This window comes from Periplaneta americana, chromosome 6 (assembly GCF_040183065.1).
Source record: "Periplaneta americana isolate PAMFEO1 chromosome 6, P.americana_PAMFEO1_priV1, whole genome shotgun sequence".
NCBI classification, from domain to species: Eukaryota; Metazoa; Arthropoda; class Insecta; order Blattodea; family Blattidae; genus Periplaneta; species Periplaneta americana.
In genome coordinates this window covers 54,807,039-54,833,395 of record NC_091122.1, presented here as the reverse complement: position 1 = coordinate 54,833,395, position 26,357 = coordinate 54,807,039, and the positions used below count along the sequence as shown (strand labels likewise).

The window sequence follows — 26,357 nt, the reverse complement described above, 5'->3', positions numbered from 1 at the left end:
AAGTATCAAAACAAGTTCTAAATATTTACTAGCTCGTCTTGCGAAATATACGTATTGTAATAATGAAGAAAAACGATTACCCGAACGGCTAGAATATCAGCTTTCCATGTTGGGGGTTCCAAGTTTAAATCCCAGAGAGGCCAAGTTGGATATATTTGTGATAGGCAAATACGATGTTCTTGTAGTCGACTATTTAAGATATTGTATCACCCACTACGTTATTTATCGTCGATAGAATTGGTGATACCGAGATAGAATGTGGCGAGATGAGACCGAGCATTCGTCATGGATTACCAGATATTTGTGTTGCAATTACTGAAAATAGCCATCCAGGTAATTAGTCCAAGCGGGAATCGAACCCGCGCCCGAATTCAGCCTCGCAGTATGAGTCCTGCTACCCCTAGACCACGCCAGTAGCCTAATTACTTGTATTCATAAAATGAAATTATCAAAGACAGAATAGGATTTCTGAAGAAAAGATATATCTAACTTATATAGGCCTATCAGAATAAATAAGAAAAGGTGTTGTGTAAGTTGACCAAGCTGCAAGGTTTCCACGTAGGATACGCTGAGACGTTCGCTGAGATACAATGAGACTACAGTGTTAGTTTCCTGCAAGATTCTACTCTTATTTATCAATGACAAGCTTTACGTTGGCTAAGATACGAGACGTAAGAAATGAAATGCATACAGTTAACGTTGAGACAACTACAACAAAACGGATCTTGTATGATGTCTCGTTCCAGAGTTGCCGTTTATTGGAGCGTTTTATCCCTATGTAATTCTATGTCTAATCTGTCCCTACCCCCATCCTATATCAAAATGTAGCCTATTACATTAGTTTCACCAGGAAAAAAGGAAAATAGCAATACCGAAAAAAATCTGGATACAAAGTGTACATGAGGCTGTAGCAGAAAGTGGATTTAAGAATGAGGAATAAAATTGAAGGGTTCAGAACCATAGTGGGCCAAGCGCCATTTAATAAAACCGTAGAAAACAAGGGTTGAAATGAAGTTATTACCATAATTCAATCGAAACATATAGCAAGTAATATAGGCTAAAGTATACACATTCAAACTAAATGATATGTCAATCTTCATTTAACTATGGTATTCACTTAACTTTAACCATTGCTTTCTCCGTTTTTAATAAATGGCGCTTGGCCCACTATGGTTCCGAACCCTTCAATTATGTATGGAAAATTCTAGTAATTGAAAATCACACGATGACGACAAACGTCATGGAATTAAATACCGGTACATTAATATTACTTATATGGCCTTATCCCTTCCTTCTACATGGTTAATACGCACAAAGACCTTACAGTCGTAGTGATGAAAAACCGTTACCACACCCTCCGCCCGCGTAAAAATATTATTACTTTAATTATCGTTATATTATATTATCACGAATATAAACGACCGCTTGCCAAGACAAAGAGAGCTTCAATGTTGTTACTAAGTTTACAAGATCGGCAACACATTTCTGACATCAGTAACAAACGTCAATTCAGTGTTCTGTAACTGCCGATACGGATTTCCGACGCCAAGAAGAATGCAAGCCAATGAGCCAATTCCAATGACAGAATCCTCCCTAACGAACGTTACTCGTTATTTCTTAAGAGCGCAGTTAGTAATGCGTCATGAACTGTCACCGCCCTTCAGCTTCATCGCTTCCGCTCTACGTAAACAAATCAGAAAGTAACGCAATAAAGCGACTTCTGACAAATAATTGGATATTCCCCTTCTAAAGCTTTAATTTATGTTCTACAAGGTAATTTATGCAGGCACATACATACATACATACATATAGAAATCTTAATTTAGGACAAAATATCGAGTTCCTACTGAAAAGTAGACAAATTGACACAATGACACATATGACAAAAACATACATTCCCTTTTGAAAGAAAAGTAGGCCTATAGGACAAAAACATAGAACAACACTTAGGACAAACATCCAGTCCTTAAGACAAATCTACATTTAGGACGAAACACCGAGTCCCTATTGAAAGGGAGACAAATAGATACCGGTACATACAGTGAGGCCAAAAAGTCCCGTTACCCATGAAAAAACGAAATGAACGGAAATTCTTTACAGTAGTTTTTATTTAGAACTTACAATGATTTTAAGATATTTTCTGTGGTGCTAGCCATTAAATATCAATAGGGTCAGTGTGTGCACCGTCATTCTCATGGCAAAGGATAATACGCCGCCAAGTTCTGTGCGACATTTTTCGGAGCATTGCTGGCGTAACATGAGTGAAAGCACGTGTCACAGCATCAATGGTGTAATTAGACGTATGAGTCATCGCTCAGTTTGTACGATCTGAAACAAACTAACGTAAATTTACATAAGGGGTAACGGGACTTTGTGGCCTCACTGTAGAGCAAAAACATCCTGTTCCTATGCAAGGGAGACAAATCTCTATGAAAAGATGACAACGGAAAGAAGAGGCTTTACTTATTTACTTACTTACTGGCTCTTAAGGAACCCGGAGGTTCATAGCCGCCCTCACATAAGCCCGCCATTAGTCCCTATCCTGAGCAAGATTATCCAGTCTCTATCATCATATCCCACCTCCCTCAAATCCATTTTAATATTATCTTCCCATCTACGTCTCGGCCTCCCTAAAGGTCTTTTTCCCTCCGGCCTCCCAACTAACACTCTATATGCATTTCTGGATTCGCCCATACGTGCTACATGCCCTGCCCATCTCAAACGTCTGGAATTAATGTTCCTAATTATGTCAGGTGAAGAATACAATGCGTGCAGTTCTGTGTTGTGTAACTTTCTCCATTCTCCTGTAACTTCATTCCTCTTAGCCCCAAATATTTTCCTAAGCACCTTATTCTCAAACACCCTTAACATATGTTCCTCTCTCAAAGTTTCACAATCATAAAGAACAACCTGTAATATAACTGTTCTATAAATTCTAACTTTCAGATTTTTTGACAGCAGACTGGATGACAAAAGCTTCTCAACCGAATAATAACAGGCACTTCCTGTGTTTAATTTCTTCTAGAGTATCATTTACATTTGTTACGGTACTGTTGCTCCCAGGTATGTTAATTTTTCCACCTCTTCAAAGGAGAAATTTCCAATTTTTATATTTAGATTTCGTACAATATTCTCGTCACGAGACATAATCACATACTTTGTCTTTTCGGGATTTACTTCCAAACTCTTTACTTGCTTCAAGTAAAATTCCCGTGTTTTCCCTAATCGTTTGTGGATTTCCTCCTAACATATTCACGTCATCCGCATAGACTAGCAGCTGATGTAACCGGAAAGAAGAGACTTAAGAAAAATAATTCAGGCCCTACTGAAAGGAAGACAATTCTACGCTGATAAAACATCCAGTCCCAATTCAAGGACAAATAACTCCATTTACGGAAAAGTGTTCAGTCTATATGCAAGGGAGACAAAACATCCAGCCCTACTGAATCAAAGCCAAATCTAAAATTACGACAAAAACATCAAGTTCATATCGGAGACGAGACAAATCTACGCTCAGCACAAAACATCCAGTCCCAATGCAAGGAGAATAATCCGCCTTTTGTGTAAAATACCTAGTCTCTAGTCATTGTACAAAAGAGACAAATCTACACTTTGGATAATACATCCAGTCCCTATGGAAAGGGAGACAAATCTAAATTTAGGACGAAATATTCGAGTCTGCTGAAAGGGAGACAGATCGACGAGAGACAAACCGTCCAGTCCCTATTGAAGAGACAAATCTACATTTAGAACGAACCATCCAGTGCCTATGAAATGGAGATAAATAATGATTTAAGGAAAAAAGTCTACTCTCTATGAAAATGAAATAAACTTTGATTAGGCCAGAATATCTATTCTTCATTAAAGGAAGACACATTTCTAATTACGACAAAATCATTCACTATTTGAGCTATTCAGAGCAGAAGTGGTGTTAAGTCAAAATTGGGTAATGAGGTTTAAAATACAAATTCTGTAAAATAGAGCGCAAAGTAGCAATTAACATGTCCTTCGTGCAATTCAGTGATTACTAATAGTTTAAATAAATTGAATATTAATTGCTTTTTGCGCTGTATTTTACAGAATGTTTACTTTAACCCTCATTACCCATTTTTGACTTACACCACTTCTGCTATCAACGGGTCATTTATAAGAGGGAAATAGATATTAATTTAGAGAAAAATATTCAGTACACATAGAATTGAGATAAATAAACGACACAGTCGACTGCTCTCTAACTCAAACGAAAACAATCACAATTCTGTTACCACAAAAAGGACAACAATCTGAATGATTGACTTCAAACATTATATTAACATATCTAATTTCATTTAAATCAACCAACTATTTTCTCTCCAAAAACAGAGGAAAAAATCTGTATTAAAAAGACAATTAGTGTGTTTAATACTGACTGTGGGACTCCTTGAGCCGACAGGTAGTAAACTGCTGAAAATAATCTTACCTTTAAAGGATTGTTGTTTGCAGACATGAATTACGCAACCTGAACATAAAAATCTGTTCGTAATGTTTTACTAGGTACAATATAAGGCATGACGTCACAGTATTCAATGGAAGTGAAGAGCGTTTTGGATATGGTCTTTACTAAATAACTACTCTTCAGTAGCGGACGAAGCAGGAGTTCGTGACTTACGATCCTGTTCAACTTTAACGAGACTTTATCTCGACATTAACGTCTGTAGATTTGTCAAGCACACGCCAAGTCTTTAACAAATGATTATTACTTAACATAAATATAAATAGTGATTTATCTGTGTCAGTTTAGTATTACGAAAATGTACGTCTTTGAAACATAAAGAAGTTGATATAAATTATTCGAATATGATGTAAGAAGCGCACAAGCAAACATTCTCTATTTTTTTTCTTCTACGAGGTTAATAATGTCAAAACAAGTGCTTATACAAATTTTGGCCACGCGAGAGCAATTACGAGGATATATCGATAGGCCTATTACATCTTCGAACAATCTGATTGAGGTTCTGGCTGATATGTAGGCCTACATCTATTATTGTTGTTGTTGTTGTTGTTGTTGTTATTGTTGTTTAGTTAATTGTCCGAAGACAGGTCCAAACCTCACAAGCAACACCAAGAAGGTACACTTACGAGGCAACTAGGCCAGGAGTAGGCAGCATCTATTATCAGGCAGTATATTTCACTTGACAATATGAATCGCAGGAAGAACAATATTGTTTCTATACTTCTGATGTCTGCCTAGTGCAGCGGTCGTCAGCACAGAGCACCCTGGGGCTAGCGTCTCTTACCCGCGGAGAACACACTGCACCATGGTGCAATCGTAGCTGCTAGCGGGTATGCTCTCTACCTCTTCCTGCTGCACGACGGGGCACACGGGACGGCTCCGCTTACCCTTTACCCATTTCAGCGAGTGCTGACGACCACTGGTCTAGTGTAATGTGCAACTAGACGGCGATGTGTGCAATGGAGAGGGAAAGGAACTGGCCACCCTACCCCATTATCTCCTGGCCTAGTTGCTCATAAGCAGGCTTCGGTTCTGGGCACAGAAACGCATGAAGTTCAGAACGCACAAACGATAGTGTTGTGTTGGTCGAGTGGGGTGGGAGATGGAGTGCGCCGTTACTTCGTGTCTCAACATGTAAACAGTCCGTCACAGTACGGAACAAAATATATTTAACCCTGTACAGATGCAGTATATACAGTACATTCCTATTGTAGACAATAAATGTCTACCATTAAAGTATTAACGTGAGTTGTAACCTTCAATCAGGTGTCCCTACACGCCGAAGCCTGTTACACGTACCGCAGCCAAGCAGCAATACACACAACGGTAATGCACATTACGGACCCACCTGTGCTGTTGCAGTCACCCTTCTACGCGGGTCATGACGTCATTTATACTCAGTGTACTCTAAACCTCATACTGTTTACTCTGTGTCCCTAGGCCGAAGCCTGCTCATAAGTGGTGCCTTCTTGGTATCACTTGTGAGGTTCAGACCTACGATTTTAATTAAAACTGTATTTTAAACTCGAAACGTAGTGAAGTTCGAACTCAATGTAACCCCTTTCAATATACACAGTCAGTGGCGTGAAAGCGCACATTTCATTCATAGGTTTTTGTATAATGACAGATTGTGAAAGATGACAGAAAACGCACCTGTAGAATATTCAAGGAAGCTTTAACTATTAGCCTATAGACATACGGGAACTTATCTCTGCTGGGTATATTAAACCACATTCAATAATGATATTAGTTTTCTTTTTATTTTTCATTTGCATATCATCCGGAAGAACTGATTTTAACGGTGTGCAGTATAAAAAGACGAACAGCAAAAATTATTGCACTTGAAGTTTCACTCTTAAGTCACAATAGTGAATTCAGAAAGTATCGAAATTTATCTTATACTGAGTGATCTTAAAATGTTTGCAATCAGAAAACAGATCTTGCGCAATTCTGAACGCAGTTACTGTACAGATCTCGGATTTTATCTCTGCCGGTGAATGGCAGTTGGGATTCGAGCGCTTGTCATAGTTGAGGGTGTTGAGTACTAGTACAACAAAACAAAAGACATGTAGTCGCCTTGCTCCCAACAAAACTGTTTTCCTGTTAGTAATGTGTGTATCGGAAGTCGGTTCGGTTCTCGAATATTGACAGAGTTACAGTTACAGTTATTATTATTATTATTATTATTATTATTATTATTATTATTATTATTATTATTATTATAGTGTTATAGAAGTCTAGCTCATAGTAGTGCTTTAGTTTCGTAATTACTAACAGTTCAAAGTGTTACAAATTGTGTACTGGTAGTCATTTTAATTTCCAATTTTTCACCGATCATGTCCAAAGTTAAAAACAAAAAATTGAGGGTGCTAGTCATAGACATTTCGCTAGCCCGCGCTACGAGCGTGCTAAACTAGCCCGGTTAGTACAGGATTCATATCATATCATATCGCTAACACTGGTTTATGAATACGAAAAACTATAGTTCGCTGATCATCCACTGGAAGCTCGCGCTAAAAATGTCTATGAATACGACCCTGAGTGGTCGAAGTCGGGAGCTGGTGGCTAATGTATTAAGGTTTATGAATAAAGAAGCAGATCGTGGTGACTTCAGCATTCCTGTCGCTAAATCACAAGAGAGGACAGCGGCTGCCACAAGCATATCAGAGAAAACGGTGCGTGTGATAAAACAAGAACTATCCGCCATTGAGAAAGGAGAAGCCAGTTCGTTCACAACACCAGATAAAAATCGCGAACTTGTAAGATTGTTACTATCTTGGATCTTGTAAGAGCAAGACAGTGATGGTGAGGATGGAGTTGGACATTTGCAATAATCCTGAAAGGAGACGTACGGGTATGCTTCACTGCAATTTATTTATTTAGTATACCTACAATTAGTAATTTTCATATTGCGAAAACCATAATAATGCTTCGACCATTGAGCTTATACAGTTAATGTTAAAACAATAATTGTAAAAATACTTAGGTACTCGGGGTTAAGTATTTGGGCGAACTTTTTTTAACAGACTAGTACAACCGCTGCTTTCCTTCTTCCTCTCCACCGCAAACTATGACGTCGCCCACCGGCAGAGATAAAATCCGAAATCTGTACGCCCAACAAATAAAGAGATCCCGTGAACCACAAGTACTGTACGTCCGTTTCATCTTTCCCCCACTCAAGTAACAACTTTGGTCAACTTCTTCTGCACAGCATTAGAACTTGTACTAAGTTACGCAGTATGATCCATTATCGTTCGTCTAACAAATAAAGATACCCTTTGAAGGTTTTCGACGGTTGAGAGAGTGTAGCGAGTATTGCGAACAGGTTGTAGAAAGTGGTAGAGAGGGAAGAAGTTCGAGTGGAGGAAGATGGTACTTTCAAAGCGACGACGGTGCTACTAGAGGGCTCAAGAACGTTTGGATGGACTATACTCCTTACGAGGAGGTACTATGTATACATACATACATACATTAGTTTATTACTACAAACTTCCCTTATTAAAGGCTTGCCACAAGGACAAAGTGTTATAAAACAATTATATTTAGTCAATGTAAAATGTTTGTTTAAAAATTAAAATATGAGGCTTACAATTTTAAATTATACATGTTACCGTCAAAACCCGAAATCCGTCAAAACCAGTTTCAACTAGTAAAAACTGATTTCAGCAAACAAAAACATGAACAAAAAGCGTACATGCAACATCTACCAAAAGCCCAAACAAACCAAACCTAACCTGTCACTGATCCTATACCTCAGGAAAACTCGCTTTCTAAAGCCTAAACAAATCAAATCTTACCTTACAATGATTCTAGAACTTATAAAAACTCGTTTTCTATCTATCTACATTGTTAAAGCTAGTTTTTACTAGTTGAAACTGGTTTTGGGTTTTAACGGTAACGTAGCCTGAGTAAACTAGTTTTTACTAGACTATTACACTCTTACTACGTCATACTACTTTTGACCAATAAAACGGTACGAAAGGACGTATTTCAACCAATCATGGCTGCTTATCGCACAATTTTATCGCGTCCCTAGCATTTGTTTAATTTTATCGCGTCCCTAGCATTTGTTTAATTTTATCGCGTCCCTAGCATTTGTTTCTTTGTTTGCCAACATTTGAAACTGCGCTGGTCTGGCAAAAAAATATATATATAAAATTACAAACCACTCCAGTCGATGCACAGCAGTTTCAAATATGACTCGCAATGGCATTCAAGAACAAGAATTAATAAAAATCACTGATCATACCTATGCATCTTCTGAAATCCGATTTACAAATAAATGAAGAGCACCATTCGGAAATCCTGAATAAGTTGAATACACCATGTAAGCCTAAATCAACGAGTTCCACTTCTATTATGCACACGTCCAATATAACATCAATTGAACCACCAACCACATTCAAATTTGAAAATTGTACATTCAATAATTATTACTTTTAAAATTATTCATTCGGAAATTCTGAATAAGTTGAATACACCATGTAGGCCTAAATCAACGAGTTCCACTTCTATTACGCACACGTCCAATATAACATCAATTGAACCACCAACCACATTCAAATTTGAAAATTGTACATTCAATAATTATTCCTTTTAAAATTATTCATGTTTATTTTTTATGTCATCGTCGTTAATTAAAACTTTTCTAACACTTGTGTATATTAGTTAGGTTATGTTATAGCTTCTGCTCTGAGAGGATAAAAAGAACTTCTGCTATATGATATTATGGATAGTCACGTATCAGAGATTGTTTAATATTAAGATTTATTGAATAGTAATCATTACAGTGTCTGTATAAAGACACTACTGCCATCTAGCATGTATCTAGCGTAATATTTGTAATGTTGAGATGGTACAATAATACATTTGAAGACAGTTGTATTTTCGTAAGTCAATTAATATTTTATTGTATTGGAGTACTTCGTTACTTCTAATTTTTATATACTTTCTTCTAATCGTGTAATAGTCAATTAAATCCCACTCGAGTTTTGATTTTCTCTAGATAAATCAAAACGTCTAGTGAGATTACTGTTGATAAAACTGATTTTGGCGGATTTCGGGTTTTAACGGTAACATACATGTCACAATCTTCAATCTTAAATAAAACGCATTAATTGCTAAACCCAGAAAGATGATTTAGACCGGAATAATTGGGAACGAGGTCTATTTGGATTAACGAAATTTCGGATTAAGCGGGGAGCCAGGAATGCAAGAAGGGAATCCACACAATTTCCCCTCCTCAAGCTTTACTTCCACCGCTTCAAGATCTGCTCTTTGTCGGAAGAAGATGGCATATTACCATAATAGTGGAAAACAAGGACTATTTCATTCATTAATGATAAAGTAAGTTGAAATGTATATAAATAATGCGGCATTAAATTGAGTGAGTTTCATTTAAAATCTATTTTTTTTCTGTTCTCGTTTTCTTTTTGGCATGTTTGGATTATCCAGAAATTCGGATTAGCAGGGTTCGGACCAGCGGGATTTTACTGTACCTGACTGCTGCCATTCTTTTATAACAACTTCAAAATGGTGGCGTCACGTGCAGTCAATGACGTTTGGAAGTTGTAGTTGTTGCTATTGAATTACAGCACACAATTTTGTTCATCATAATGTTTACATTTACGCGGACAAAAATTCAAATACTATCGATAATGCCATTCGATTATTATTAATGAGGTACCAAATAATATAATTCATTAGTTCGTAGGCACAGCACAGCAATTTTGTTCGCCATTATAAAGTTTACATTTACGCGGACAAAAATTCAAATACTATCGATAATGCCATTCGATTTTTATTAATGAATACCAAATAATATAATTATTTAGTTCGAAGGCACAGCGCAGCAATTTTGTTCGTCATCATAAGGTTTACATTTACGCGGACAAAAATTCAATTACTAACTATCGATAATGCCATTCGATTATTATTAATGAATACCAAATAATATAATTCATTGGTTCGAAGGCACAGAACAGCAATTTTGTTCGTCATCATAAGGTTTAGATTTACGCGGACAAAAATTCAAATACTATCGATAATGCCATTCGATTTTTATTAATGAATACCAAATAATATAATTATTTAGTTCGAAGGCACAGCGCAGCAATTTTGTTCGTCATCATAAGGTTTACATTTACGCGGACAAAAATTCAATTACTAACTATCGATAATGCCATTCGATTATTATTAATGAATACCAAATAATATAATTCATTGGTTCGAAGGCACAGAACAGCAATTTTGTTCGTCATCATAAGGTTTACATTTACGCGGACAAAAATTCAAATACTATCGATAATGGCATTCGATTATTATTAATGAATACCAAATAATATAATTCATTAGTTCGAAGGATTTTCATGAGCGTACAGTCACACATTGATAGATAAATGTACAGAAAGACAACATACGGTATGTTAAAAGCCATTTTATCGGTACTAGAAATGCTGAGAGCACACGTTTCCGCAATTCCTTGACGTCACAATATTTTCTCTATACTCACATCACGAGAATGTAAAGAATCTACCGCCTCTCATTATGTCTGTTAAATTTCCTTCATTCTCGACTGGTGAATCAAATGTGCTACAAATACTCGGCGAGTGTTTTATGGAGTCTGCGTAAACGAGGATGTCAAAACAAAAGCCGGGAATGACAAAGACCAGTCAATTTTCTCATCCTTATAGAAAACAGATGAACGGGATAATAGAATCAAATGCTAGTATGAACGCAGTTGTGCCATGAGAAGGCGGCATTGATCCAGCAGTTCTTTTTTATTATTATTATTTAACGATGCTATCGTTGTTTTGCCAACATTCCACACGGCAGGTAGCCAACGAATAGGTTACTTTTGTGTTTTACGACGTCTCATATAAAATTATGTATAAGGAAAATGATATTGCGAAGTAGATACAAGAATGGATAGGTCAGTGGTTCAGTGCCCAGTGTCCAGTGGCGGCACCGACATTTTTAATGTGGTGAATATTCCAACAGGCAGAACTTATTCGAGGTAGGAAAATTCCCATTCTCATGCTTTAAACATGAAAAAATAAATAAATAAATAAATAAATAAATAAATAAATAAATAAATAAATAAATAAATAAATAAATAATAAATAAATAAATAAACTGCTGAACAAGTAATTTATTATTACTCGACCAAGGCCAGTGAAGTCCTGCAGCACGGAGCCGTGGCGCTACTGTTCCTGCGTTCGTAATACCGCATCGCGATAGTTCACATTACACCCGCGGCTCTACTCGCCTTGGTAGAGTAATAAATACTGACACTGTTTGGTACTTGCGCGCCAATAACAGACGAAACAAAAATAATCAACTCAAGTTAACATTTAAAGAAGATGTAATAAATTAAAATATAAAAAAATATTACTACCACAGGCGGAGCTCGGACGTGGGTTCGATTCCCGCTTGGGCTGATTACTTACTTTGGGATTTTACGAGGTTTTCTTCAACCGTAAGACGAATGTCTATGGCGAATCCTCTACCTCTTCTCGCCAAATACTAACACTAAATAACCTAGTAGTTCATAAAGCGTCGCTAATAACTTGCAATATGATAGCTTACACATGATAACAAAAGAAAAATAAAAGAACGAGGATGGGAGAAGCTGAATGGTGTTAAATCTACATTCTACCAATCTGTAGTAGTACTTACTGTACTCACTATTATTATTATTATTATTATTATTATTATTATTATTAGGTCTCATATACTTTTTTCGATAATTTGCAGGTTTTAAGGACTGTTCTCATTTTCGATTGTACAGTCAACTCCGGTTATAGTGAATCTCTGCCGACCAGCATATTTCGTTCACTATATCCGAGGTTCACTTAAATCGAAGTGTCTGTATTTATACAGGGACATCATTTTATTTTTACTAATATTTCTACTATTAATCTGGCTATACCTTTGGATCAACGATTAAGAACCGGAAACACCGTTTGCTACCTACTTCCACGACTGGAGTTCTATGATACTGGCGTAATATACAAACAAATCACTTTACTAGGTATAGGAAGAAAGAAAAGTAGTTCATCCATTTACGTAAACTAGGAAATATCGCGATTTTGAGTTTGATAATTTTCATTAGGTTTTTGTTTAATCAAAATACAGTACAGTATTAACAATGAGTGTTTTTACTCACGAACTGAGCTTTCCATGCGGACGTATTCATTATGCAGAGTATATTATACTTTCTACAGCACATTAGCGTACACTATAGAGAATGAAGTTAAATTGAAAAATAATCATAATATGAATATTTAAACACATTTTTGAAAATGGTGGCCGTTCATTTCGATACAGGCTTCAGTTTTAATGTGCATATTATCGCACTATAGACTATTGTACGTAATTCTAATTACCAGGTTCGTACTCCGTATCAGTAACTCATGTTGAAATAATTCTGTACTTACTCTATGAAAGAGACCTTACGTACTGTGAATTCAATCTTCACTTCTGCCCGATCCGAAAAGATAAAATTACTCAGACATGCTATCTACTGTCCGTCCAAGTGGTTACGTCGCAGCGTCTAGAAAGGGAGGAAATCACGTGACAGTTAATTACTTAACGAGGCCATTTTATTTAAGTTATTTTAAACAATTGTATGGGTATAATATTACGTAGACGTCCAATTCCTAACAAAAATTAATGTTCTCAGAAAAGAGCTAAAACAGCCCAGCCACTAGCATTTACAGAGAGGCGAATAGAAGCTGGTGGGGGAAACAGGAATGCGACGTAGGCAAATGGAAAATGATGCAATATTGAAAGCTCTTTCGTCACTGGAAAACGCGAACATATTTTTGGAACGTACTGTTTACTATGACCGTAAGGCTATTGTGACTGTATATGCGGTCTTGGATCTGTGTGAAGGACGGTTGAACTTCATTAGTAGAAGGGGTTGGAGTGAAGTACATTCAAAAATTCAGGTACAATAAAAATTGAAGTAAAAATAAAATGATGTCCTGTACTACTGGCGTTGCTATACATACAGTATTAATGCCCGTTTGTAAAGATCACGTTCAATATCAGTACTAATGTTCGCTGTATCTTCCAACTTAAACACTTTACACTTTGACATCCTGATGTTCACAGTTCGAAACTTGAATCTAATCTGGTCATGTAGGTAGTAGGCACTAACCTATTTCGCACCTCTTCCCAATACAGGTATGCCTACTGTGTACTCGGCCTTGGAATTTCCGGGTTCACTTTTACAAAGACGCAGGAGGAAGGGTTGAGGACCATTGTACTGTAATCCTTCTTGTACTTATCCTTTGGTCATCACTTTACTACCTTTTACAAAAGAAAACACTTCCTCTTCCTATTCTTCTAATAACCTCTTTTAAAGGAGTCAAAAATAATCCTTCCTTTATCCCTCATTGCATACAGTACTCTCTTTAACATGTCTCAAGTTGTCCAGGAAGCTGGATAAATCTTTTGTCTTTCAATGGACATAACGAGTAGATTTTTTATTTTTTATTTTATTGGGTTATTTTACGACGCTGTATCAACATCTAGGTTATTTAGCGTCTGAATGATATGAAGGTGATAATGCCGGTGAAATGAGTCCGGGGTCCAGCACCGAACGTTACCCAGCATTTGCTCGTATTGGGTTGAGGGAAAACCCCGGAAAAAAACCTCAATCAGGTAACTTGCCCCGACCGGGATTCGAACCAGGGCCACCTAGTTTCGCAGCCAGATGCGCTGACCGTTACTGCACAAGTGTGGACCATAACGAGTAGATGATTTGAGATTTTGTTCTGAACATATTCTTGGAAGTTTATAGGAGAAATGGTTTCCTAAATTACCAGTTTGGCCATTTTAAAATTACATTTTCTTGGAGAAGTTATAGTTTTAGGTTCACTATAACCGAAGTGAGGGTTCACTATAAATGGAAATATTAATGTACTTTATAATGTATACGGGTCGGGACCAACGATTTAGGTTCACTATAGCCGAATGTTCACTATAACCGAGTTCACTATATCCAGAGTTGACTATCTTTCTTTTCGTTTCAGCAATGGATTAGATTTTTCAGTCTTCTCTTTCAAAGTTTTAATATCGAATAGTGAATTTCTAAAAGAGGAATTGGTATCGAGTATGGAAAAGCTGTGATATCGACCCTTTAATAATAATAATGAACGTGTTGTATCTTCAAGTTACGTGACATGCAACAATGATGGTTAGTATGCAAAAAGAGCATGATTGTGCAAAAAAAAAATTACATGTATCTGAACTCTCCGTGCGGGAAATTCTGAATTCAAGAATAAGGGAATTTTTCCCTTGGATCATACTCTGAATGCATCACTGTGCAACGCGATGAGAGAGATTATGAAGTAACTCCTAAGAAAAAGTTGTAATCTAAATATAATAATACAAGTAATGGGTAAAATGGGTTTGGAAATGTTTGAAAATAAGTTTCAATTTTTCTCTTAATATTCCTGTGTAATTGGGGGGGGGGGGGGGCAGGAAGGTAATCTCTGGCCCAACGAAGCCTACTGCCGCAGTCCCCTAACTCCGCCCTGAACATACGAGTAATTCAGTTCGGTGGCACTGTAAAATCATCCACTCCACTGTTGTGAGTAAAGGGAATCTACTGCCAGTTTATAATCGTACTGAAAACATTTCGCTCACCAATGATTCATTAACGGTGTAAATTTAACGGTTAGTCCGTCCCAAACCAAACACTGCAATAAATTAAGCTAAAGTAAAATGAAATAAATATACGTTCTACATAACGAAGATTCATTGAGCTGCTATCTTCAAAACCTAAAGCTAACGAAGGTATTATAAGAATGCAGTCCACACCTGTGGAGTAACGGTCAGCGCGTCTGGCTGCGAAACCAGGTGGCCTGGGTTCGAATCCCGGTCGGAGCAAGTTACCTGGTTGAGGTTTTTTCCGGGGTTTTCCCTCAACCCAATACGAGCAAATGCTGGGTAACTTTCGGTGCTTGACCCCGGACTCATTTCACCGGCATTATCACCTTCATCTCATTCAGACGCTAAATAACCTAGATGTTGATAAAGCGTCGTAAAATAACGCAATAAAATAAATATAAGAGTGCAGTGGTACGAACGACAGCCAATAGCGAAGCATGGAGAAGTGAAAGACAGAGATGGAAATATAAGTACCACAGTCTAATATATACAGTCACGAAGCTTGAGTTGTGAGGGTGCTAGGAACACTAGACTGTGCCGTTACTATTTCGCATTGTCTGTAATGAGGCGATAGTAGCGATCCTAGTGGTTAGCAACTATCTATGGATGCATATTTACTACGTATTGAGCTTCGTGACTGTATATACTAGACTGTGGAAGTATACAGTCCGCTCACACCTATCGCCATTATTTCACAAGGGACGGTTTTTAGCCGGCCGGGAGCAAATCGGATCCCATTTTCGGTTTCCTACCCTGTTGATGCGTTTCAGACTCCCAGGGCCATATTCATAGACATTCTTAGAGCGGGCTTCCGGTGGATGATCAGCGAACTAACGTTTTTCGTATTCATAAACCAGTGTTAGCGATTTGATATGATATGAATCCTGTACAAGTAATCAGTTGATAGGCGGGGCTAAGCGCGTGCTAGCGAAATGTCTATTCATAGCACCCCCAGTGACTCCCAGTGTCTTTCACTTCTCCCAGGTTAAGAAGTGAGCCGCAAAAGATCGGAATATCATTACTGCATTGTGGTTCCTACAACGTTGCGGTAAACTGAGGCGTTATAAATAATAATATTTTTACATATTATTGAATTAATTACGGGAGAATGAAATTACGTTCTCTAATTACTATTTTCGCATGTCAATTTAATCTTTTGGCAAATCTGTAATTTAAAGGATAATCTTCAATATTAGAATAAATTATATACAGACCTATTACATACAGTACATACCTATATCGTCGTTGTTCCTGCAATAAGTCCTATGTGACATATTTATCGATTTTCAGATTTTTGCTCTATTAAATAACTTAAATAGTGATACAGCAAATAATAAAATCTTCTATATGTAATTATATATCTTTGTTTCGAAAATGTAAGAATTCACAGTATCCTATGTACGGCTGCCATAGGATGAATAAATGTGTTTTTCCTTCCTCCTGAAAGATTTTATATTTTGCACACAGGATTTATTGAAGGAACGACGATATGCAAGCATACATACATACACAGTCCACACCTGTGGAGTAACGGTCAGCGCGTCTGGCCGCGAAAGCAGGTGGCCCGGGTTCGAATCCCAGTCGGGGCAAGTTACCTGGTTGAGGTTTTTTCCGGGGGTTTTCCCTCAACCCAATACGAGCAAATGCTAGGTAACTTTCGGTGCTGGACCCTGGAGTCATTTCTCCGGCATTATCACCTTCATTTCATTCAGACGCAAAATAACCTAGATGTTAATACAGCGTCGTAAAAAACCCAATAAAATAAATAAAAAATACATACATACATACATACATTACATACCATACAAGCGTCTGCATCTATTTTATTTAGGAAGTAAATCTCACTTGACAATATGTGTAGAGGAAGAAGAATTGTTTGTATACATCTGAAAGCTGATTAGTGTAATATGTAGCTAGTCAGCGATGTATGCAATGAAGAGGGGAAGGAACTGGCCACCATACCCCGTTATCTCCTGGCTTAGTTGCCTCATGAGTGATGTTTTATTGGTGTCACTTGTAAAGTTCAAACCTGTCTTCGGACAGATGATTAAACAACATACATTACACATCATGCATGCATGCATGCATACACACACACACACACACACACACACACACACACACACACACACACACAGAAGGTGTTCAATAACAGTAACTTCACAGAATAAATTATTAAAACCGAAGGAACGGAATTACCCTTTCCACTTTGTGTTATTTATTTTTGTTGAGAGGGAAGTTCAATTTGTTTCTAGAATAAATCCTCGGTCTACGATCACACCAGAACCTAATGCTGAGATCAAGGAACCAGAAGATTTCTACCTCCTATGAACCTCTATCGTGCGTACACGGGCAGTCAAAATCTCTCTTCAATAGATTCTCTTTATGTTACGAAATTCTTAGGACTATTGATGAATATCTTAACACTACTATTCTCCGGACTAGTAACTGGTAGAATTAGAATGGTTTCTGTTTCTTCTACTTTCATAATTAATCCAAGAGAAAGTGTGAAGGGTAAATAGTAGACAAGACTAAAGCACTCTAGAGTTGGGCAAGCATTATACACACAAACAAGCCTTCAATAAAGTTTACATCACCACCAGCAACCACTCTTAACACATAACCTACCGTCACGAAATCCTTAAAATTAGGCTACGTCGAGAACACGTTTCTAATTTATCTGTCAGGCTTCTGGAGTCCATCAATCGGATACTTCCAACATTCCAACAGACAATTTAAATTTCAAAGAAGACTGTGACGCGTTGAGTGAAGACATACGTGTAGCAGGACGCCTAGTAAGGTGTTATCCTAGTGACAGGTGTTTGGCCGAGGATATCAACATTATATAATGGCCCCAGGTTCTGTGTTGCTCATGTGCGCTCGAAAGATACAGCCGATACAGTGACTATGAATATTAAGCAGCCTGGGTGATAACAGCGTAATGCTAGCTACAAATTGGAGCTCTATAAAGTGTGGAATGACATTATAAATACCTATTAAAACCAGTTCCCATTATGGTTAAAAAGGATGTTGTAACGAAAATCATTTAATCGAAAGGAGCCCTACTTACACCGTCAGAAAGATATATTACTTGCATTAGGTTTCCTTCTTCTTCTTCTTCTTCTTCTTGGCTTGGACTTTTATTAATCCATTCCAGATCTAAATCTTTGCGCCATCTCTCCTTATCTGCGGTCTTAAGTCTTAAATTAAGTAGTTGTCTTCTTCCAACTCTAATCAAGTAACCATGGTAGCCCAGTGAATAGACGCGAGTTTGTTAACTGAAAGGTTATTATTACGAGATAAATTCAGTTTATCCTTCTTGTTAAATAATTATTTTATACTAGCCATACCCGTGCGTTTCGCTGTACGTGTTAGAAATAAATATGAAGTAGTTACATAATTAAAATAGGACATTTGGCCCAGGGGACATCCGTGTTTGATAGAAGGATAAATCGTTTAATATGTTACTTAATTGAAACTGTATTTAAATAATTACAATACAATCATTTTGGTCCAGAGAGCACTTATTTCCTGCAAGGTTAATTCCTTTAGAATGGTTTCCTCTACTTTCATAATTAATCCAAGAGAAAGTGTGAAGGGTAAATCCCGAAAATACAAAGTATATGATTATGTCTTGTGACGAGAATATTGTACGAAATGGAAATATAAAAATTGGAAATTTATCTTTTGAAGAGGTGGAGAAGTTCAAATATCTCGGAGCAACAGTAACAAATATAAATGACACTCGGGAGGAAATTAAACACAGAATAAATTTGGGAAATGCCTGTTATTATTCGGTTGAGAAGCTCTTATCATCCAGTCTGCTGTCAAAAAATCTGAAAGTTAGAATTTATAAAACAGTTATATTACCGGTTGTTCTTTATGGTTGTGAAACTTGGACTCTCACTTTGAGAGAGGAACATAGGTTAAGGGTGTTTAAGAATAAGGTGCTTAAGAAAATATTTGGGGCTAAGAGGGATGAAGTTACGGAGAATGGAGAAAGTTACACAACACACAACTGCACGCATTGTATTCTTCACTTGACATAATTAGGAACATTAAATCCAAACGTTTGAGATGAGCAGGGCATGTAGCACGTATGGGCGAATCCAGAAATGCATATAGAGTGTTAGTTGAGGGCCGGAGGGAAAAAGACCTTTAGGGAGGCCGAGACGTAGGTGGGAAGATAATATTAAAATGGATTTGAGGGAGGTGGGATATGATGATATAGAATGGATTAATCTTGCTCAGGATAGGGACCAATGGCAGGCTTATGTGGGGCGGCAATGAACCTCCGGGTTCCTTAAAAGCCAGTAAGTAAGGAAGTAAGTAATATATTTCTTAATTGTTATTACATGCAAATAATTAAAATAGGATCATTTGGTTCAGAGAACATCCGTTTTTTGTGTAAGGATAATTCGTTTAACATTTTTTCTAAATTAATCTTGACTGCATCCTTCAATAAATCATTCCAAATTAATGTCAATATAGAGTGAATTGTATACGAAGATAATTTTTTATGTTAACCTCACTGTGCATCTTTTTTCCTTTGTTAAGTTTATTTATACACGCTTTAACATCTGTGGTCCTGTCGCGTGTTTAGAATGTGTGGATATACCAGTTTCTATAGGGTGTTGTAGTTGGCCTGTGTTCACATAACTGATTATAGATTTATGACGCATTCTGAATCCCTGTATTTTACCAGTAGCAGTAAAAAATTAAAAAAAAAGTAGTTTTTCATTTTAAAAAATCCATTCATTTTTTCTCGGAAAATGGTACGTAATGAGGCAATTTTGATTTTAAATTCAGATTTAGGGCACACATATTAGTATAATATTCAGTTATTTTTATTTAGGAGCAAGACAAAAAGTAAAAATTTGTTGTGCAGTATTATCTATGATACCAAACTTAAACGTCACTAGTAAATTACTGATGCCAAATTACATGATATTGCAACACCCATTTTAATTTTAATGGTTTCAAGTGATTTTTGCAACACCCTATATTGTCGTCCATTAAATGCTTTGCTCGCCCACTTTAGTTCAGTATAGCGCATGATATCCCTATTCTTTTTTCAGCAATAACCTAGGATAAAAAGGGTGCCTAATATTAGAGTAAATACTCCCACGGTAGTTCACTAACTTATAAAAATCGTAATGAACTTTTGCGGTACCCCATCACTTTCTCTTTCCACATCGCATAACAAAGTAAAACGCTGCTTTCATTATGATAGGTCAATCAAATAGGGGGCGGAAAAACTTTGTCTAGGCGGTACCAGAGAATTAGTATAAAATGTGAAAGTGTACGCTGATGACCTTTAAGATCGGTAGAGTCTTGTTAGTCATAAGGGGTCACACACAATGACATATGGAAGTTATTAATCTGCGAAAAGAAAAGCGTTGGCTTAGCTGTAAGAATGCAGACAAGACTGATTTACAAGCGCCTGCATATGGCAGCGGGCGTGTGTTCAATTAAGGAATTATGATAATAACCCTGCCGTCAGGGCTGTCATAATTAATGCTTAAAAATGAGTAACCTTCACTTGTTACGACACGAGATGATTGTGACTCGAGAGTCGGGTAACAAACATCGAACTTTAAGCATAGATTTACTAATGGCATCCTTTGAACCATATTGTTCAAAAACATAATTTTCTTCCACTCATTCCATTCACTGAAAAACAAATTTTTACTTTTTGTCTTGCTCCTAAATAAAAATAGGTGAATATTACTAATATGTGTGCCCTAAAGCTGAATTTAAAATCAAAATTGCCCCATCACAAATCATTTTCCGGGGAAAATGAATTGCATTTTTTCTTAAAAAAAACTTCTTTCTTTCTATTTTTTCACTGCTACTGGTAAAATTACAACACACTAGGATTAAAAATGCCTCATAATACTTGAAAAATGTGTACTGGATACAAAAATGATGTTACATAGTTTAGAAAACAACAATAACAAAAATATTTCATGCGTATAATGAGAAAAATCTCGGAATTTGAACTTATATTGAAAAGACTTTTCTGGATGGCTTCTGTTTATAACTACACCCGGGACTGTCTTTTATAAGGAACCAACAATAGTCTGCAAGCATGCTGGATGATGATCTTCCTTTATATCGCCTTTCCATTTCAGATATTTCTTGATGAAATCTTTCCCCATGCTCGTCGCTTACCGCTCCAAAGTTACGAGGAAAGAAATCCAAATGAGAATATTTTCTTCTAATACAAAATAAAAAAAATATATACATTTATTAAAGTATGTACAGTAGTTGAAAGAGCATGATATTGTAAACAGGAGTTTCAGTAATAAAATAAAAGAGAGAACATGAAAAAGTTAAAAAGTTCATGAGTTAAGAGGGAAACGCTTCATCACTGCACAGCAATGCACCACTTTGAATTTTGACAAAAAAAAAAAATATATATATATATATATATTTTTTAAATACATAAATTCATATAACAGAAGGATAGTGTTTTACATACACTCGTAATAATTTGCACTACTGTACAAGATAAAGTAATGGAGGGAAAAAATATTCAATATTTCCAAAACTTTTATTGCTGTAAGCTGTACCTAACCCCTTAATTCAGCCATTCTTTCATTGATCGGTCGGGCCATTAGACATTTAGTTAGGCAAACGATCTGAGCAATTAATATTATTATTATTATTATTATTATTATTATTATTGTTGTTGTTGTTGTTGTTGTAAATTACAAATGAGTCATTCCATGCAAAAAAAGTATGTTTTTGAACTATGATGTCTCAAAAGTTAAAAATATTGTAGTAGGTTATTTTGTATATTCTAAATATGAATTTCAAGCAATACATATTTATATCTTTCATAGTTTCGCAGCAATCAGAATATTTAAAATATTGGTTTAACAAATAACACGGCTTCATTCATTGAAGTTTTCTTACTATGTACAGAATGATGGAAAAGTGATTTCAATGCAATTCGAAAAAGGAGAGCCTTGTTTATAAATGCCCTTAAAATGAAATATATATATATATATATATATATATATAATTTTTTCCAACGTAAAATAATTTAAAAAATATAGAATACAAAATGCAATTCATTTTTACAGACGAAACAACACGTGTTAATTCTTTAGGGTATATTGATTCCACTGTGAAAATTTCAGAATATTGACTTAAATATCATGTCAATTTTTAATAAAAATAACTCACCGGAACAAAGGAGCTCAGCAGGTAGGCTCTCCCGTCGTATAGAATGTTGCGCGATCAAGGTCAGGGAGACGGACGTTTGAGATTACTCATCGTTATGAAGTCTCGCGAACGCTGCGACCGCCACACATAGCAAGCGATTTTTAACCGTCGAAACAAAAGTTAATAATTTTATTAATTTAATTATTCACAGGTTTTTTCAGGTAAAGTCATAAAACTTGGGACATGGATTAGGAATAAAATTTTCTTTAATACGAATGAAATTCGCATGAATTTAATTTGTTGCATTCGAATATAAAACTATTTCTTTTTTTCAGTGGGGTGTTTTTATGAGCATGCCTTAATATTATTCGGATTAGTCTTTAAGGTATTAAAATATGGTTATTCAGATTTACAATGGCGTCTGTTTAGTTTCGATGACACTTCATATAGGGTGTCTAGAATATTTTAAATGATGGATAACATGTAACTGTCACCCATTTTTCAGTCACCCGTATGACTAAAATATTAATGATATGGCGGTCATAGTTGGCAGTTTAATTTATTTTCATAATAACATTATTACATTAAAAGCCCCCCAAAAAAATCATGACATCGCTGGCATATTCTTAAAATTTTGTATGGAATGACCCAAATGCTAGTCAGTAGATTGATGAGACGACAAGAAGTACTAGGGTTAAGAAGGAATGACAATGGCACGAGAAACGCAACTAGTAGGAAAGGGAATACACCTCACATCACAAACCAGGGCTCGATCTCCAGTCTAGAGCGCTGTCAACTGACCTACTGCATTACTTCAACTACAATAATTTATATTGACCGAGAGACGCGATTTTGCCAGCTATATGCTCGTATCGCAGGCGCCATCAGTCGACGAACAAAAGCCGCATTGACACGAGGTTCGCCCTTCCCGGACGCGGCCAATTAGAAAGCCACTGCGAAACGTAGAGTAATGGCGAGGCTGCCAGCAGGGAGCTAACGAGTGCCGTCTATCAGCATGCACGAACAAATAAGTAAACAAATCGAGAGGAACCGGTTCGAATCCAAGACAGGGTCCTTGCGTTATGACTGTATGTTCTGACCTGTTTAAAGCGGTCAACGTAATATCACAGTCTAGTATATACAGTCACGAAGCTCAATACGTAGTAAATATGCATCCATAGATAGTTGCTAACCACTAGGATCGCTACTATCGCCTCATTACAGACAATGCGAAATAGTACCTGCACAGTCTATTGTTCCTAGCATCCTCACAACAACTCAAGCTTCGTGACCGTATATACTAGACTGGGTAATATCATGGTGACCACATGAATAGGGTGACCAGAAGTCCTCTTTTATCCGGACATGTCCTCCTGTTTAGGCCTTTGTCCGGGGTCCGGGGGGATTAAAAAAAAAATCAAGAAATGTTCTCCTTTTCGTAACTTGTATGCCTGATATTTTGAAATTATCTGATTTGACGCCTTTCAAGTAATCTGCCTGTAGATGGCAGCAGCAGAATACAGATGTCCCATTTATCTTGTGCAACTATTATAACTTTTTTGTTTGGATAGGTATTGAAATTTTTGTTTTTGAGCGTTATTTTAGAACGAGTGGCTAACATGAGTGTGGAGATTTGGTGCATGTAACTACATTATGGTACAAGATACATGTGACGTCATCAATTTTTCAAATAGCACTACATACTTTAATCATGTTGCATTGATTACACACATTACGAGTTCAAAACTGTATCACAATGTCACCTTCTATATCAATAACAACAATAAAACGAAACAAACACGTACTTCCAAAGTGATAATGTTATGCTTTGAGAGTCACAGAAGATGTTCCAAATGGTGACCATTCACATTAATGCACATTCGAAGGCGTTCCCCGAAAGACCGTATGACTGCCCTGCATGTTGCTGGCTGAATGGACACACAAGCCTGTCGAATGCGTTGCTACATGTCGTCTGGTGTTGTCAAAATGTTCTGGTACACACTGTCCTTTACAATTCCCCACAGGAAGAAGTCTAGTGGCGACAGGTCCGGAGAACGTGCAGGCCACTTTACGTGGATTGTGGCGTCGACAGTTGTTATGGTTTGTTTCATGTTGAGACAGCAAACAAATGACGTGTACAGACGTCAGTCGTCTTTCGTTTTGTGTAAGTTAATGCACAAGATGAATGGGGCACCGCAACAAACGGCACATTCTGATGGCATTCATTCTGCATTTTGTTGTTGTTATTGATTGGGAAGGGGACATTGTGATACATTTGTGAACTCGTCTTAATGTGTGTAATCAATGTAACATGATTAAAGTACGTAGTGCTATTTGAAAAATTGATGTCACGTGTATCTTTTACCATAACGTAGTTACATGCACCAAATCTCTACACTCATGTTAGCCCCTCGTTCTAACATAACTCTCGAAAACAAAAATTCCAATATCTATCCAAACAAAAAAGTTATAACAGGTCCACAAGATAAATGGGACATTCTGTATACTCTTTGGCAACGATCATAACTCTCTTTGCTTACAAAGTAATATTAAATTCACATTTTGTGTAGTCTTTTTATGTATTTTCATAATAATTATAATTCCCTTGGCTTTCATATGTAGTTAACTGTAAAATCATTTTATATTCCTAAGTTTCATCATAAGCATGCTGTAATAAAATAGATAATGACATAATTTTAAGTATAATATAGCCTTAAGCCTAAATCTAAATATATATTTTATGTCCTCTTTAATAATTATAGTTTCCCTTGACTTTATATGTAGCTAATTGTAAAATCATTATTATTAAGTTTTATCATAATTATTTTGTAATATTAACATACTTTTAAGTATGATATAAGCCTCAATATGTACTGTAAATATTTTGTGAGGAAAGAAATATTGACGTAATTTATAGTATAATATAGGCCTTAGTCTAAATTTAAGTACATATTTTCTGTCCTCTTTTTTCGAACAATGTCCTCCTTTTCGAAGCTCTGTGTCCTCTTTTCTATCGATGTGTATCTGGTCACCCTACACATGAGCAGAGACGAGCATCTAAAATAGTGACTCTCAACCAAGATATTCAGGAGAAAGGCATGAAGAAGTAGTACGAAAATCTATGTAAACCCAAAATTAATTAAATAGAAAATTTGTATTCAGAATGAATTATTTTTTCTACAAAAGAACCTTGTGATATAGATGTACATATACACTGCCATTTCTGATTAAAAATATCATTGTAACTGTAGTGATAATCGAGGTAAATAATACTATTTACTAGAAAGATATATATGTAACTCGAACTACAAAACTGCAACCGGAGTCACCTTTGGCGACTGTGGCAGCCATATTGCAAGACACGTACGCCTACTTCATATTTGTCTGTGTGAATGATTTTATTTAAGTATTCAAATAGACTTTTCGAAGTCCGAAATATTCTTGGCAATGGTAAAGGACCAAACGAAAAAATAAAATAAAATATTCCTCGTCTGACGACACAGAATCTGAAGTTGATGATTCCGAACCAACTTTACAAACACAAGTATTCTGATAATAATAATAATAATAATAATAATAATAATAATAATAATAATAATAATAATAATAATGATGATAATAATAATAATGTCATAGAAACGTAGGATATTTACCAAAAGTTGCATAGAAAACGCTAAAATATTGCAACAATAATAGAGTAAATGAGCCGCAGCCTGCTGTATGTTTTATTATCATAGTTTGTAATACCACAGTCTAATATATACAGTAACGAAGCTCAATACGTAGGGAATATGCATCCACAGATAGTTGCTAACCACTAGGATCGCTACTATCGCCTCATCACAGACAATGCGAAGTAGTACCGGCACAGTCTACTGTTCCTAGTACCTTCACAACTCAAGCTTCGTGACTGTATATACTAGACTGGTTATACAGCAATACAGTGGCGACACACATCGGTATTTATTTGAATCAGTAACAGTCAGGTAACTATAGATTCAGGCACAGTTAC

At 36.4% G+C, this 26,357-nt stretch overlaps 1 protein-coding gene across 6 annotated transcripts in view; it reads right to left on the bottom strand.

Moving 5' to 3' along the window:
- Window positions 1-26,357, bottom strand: part of trio (trio Rho guanine nucleotide exchange factor) — a 2,234,512-nt gene that overhangs the window by 197,909 nt on the left and 2,010,246 nt on the right. The gene's annotated exons all lie outside the window — the stretch shown is intronic.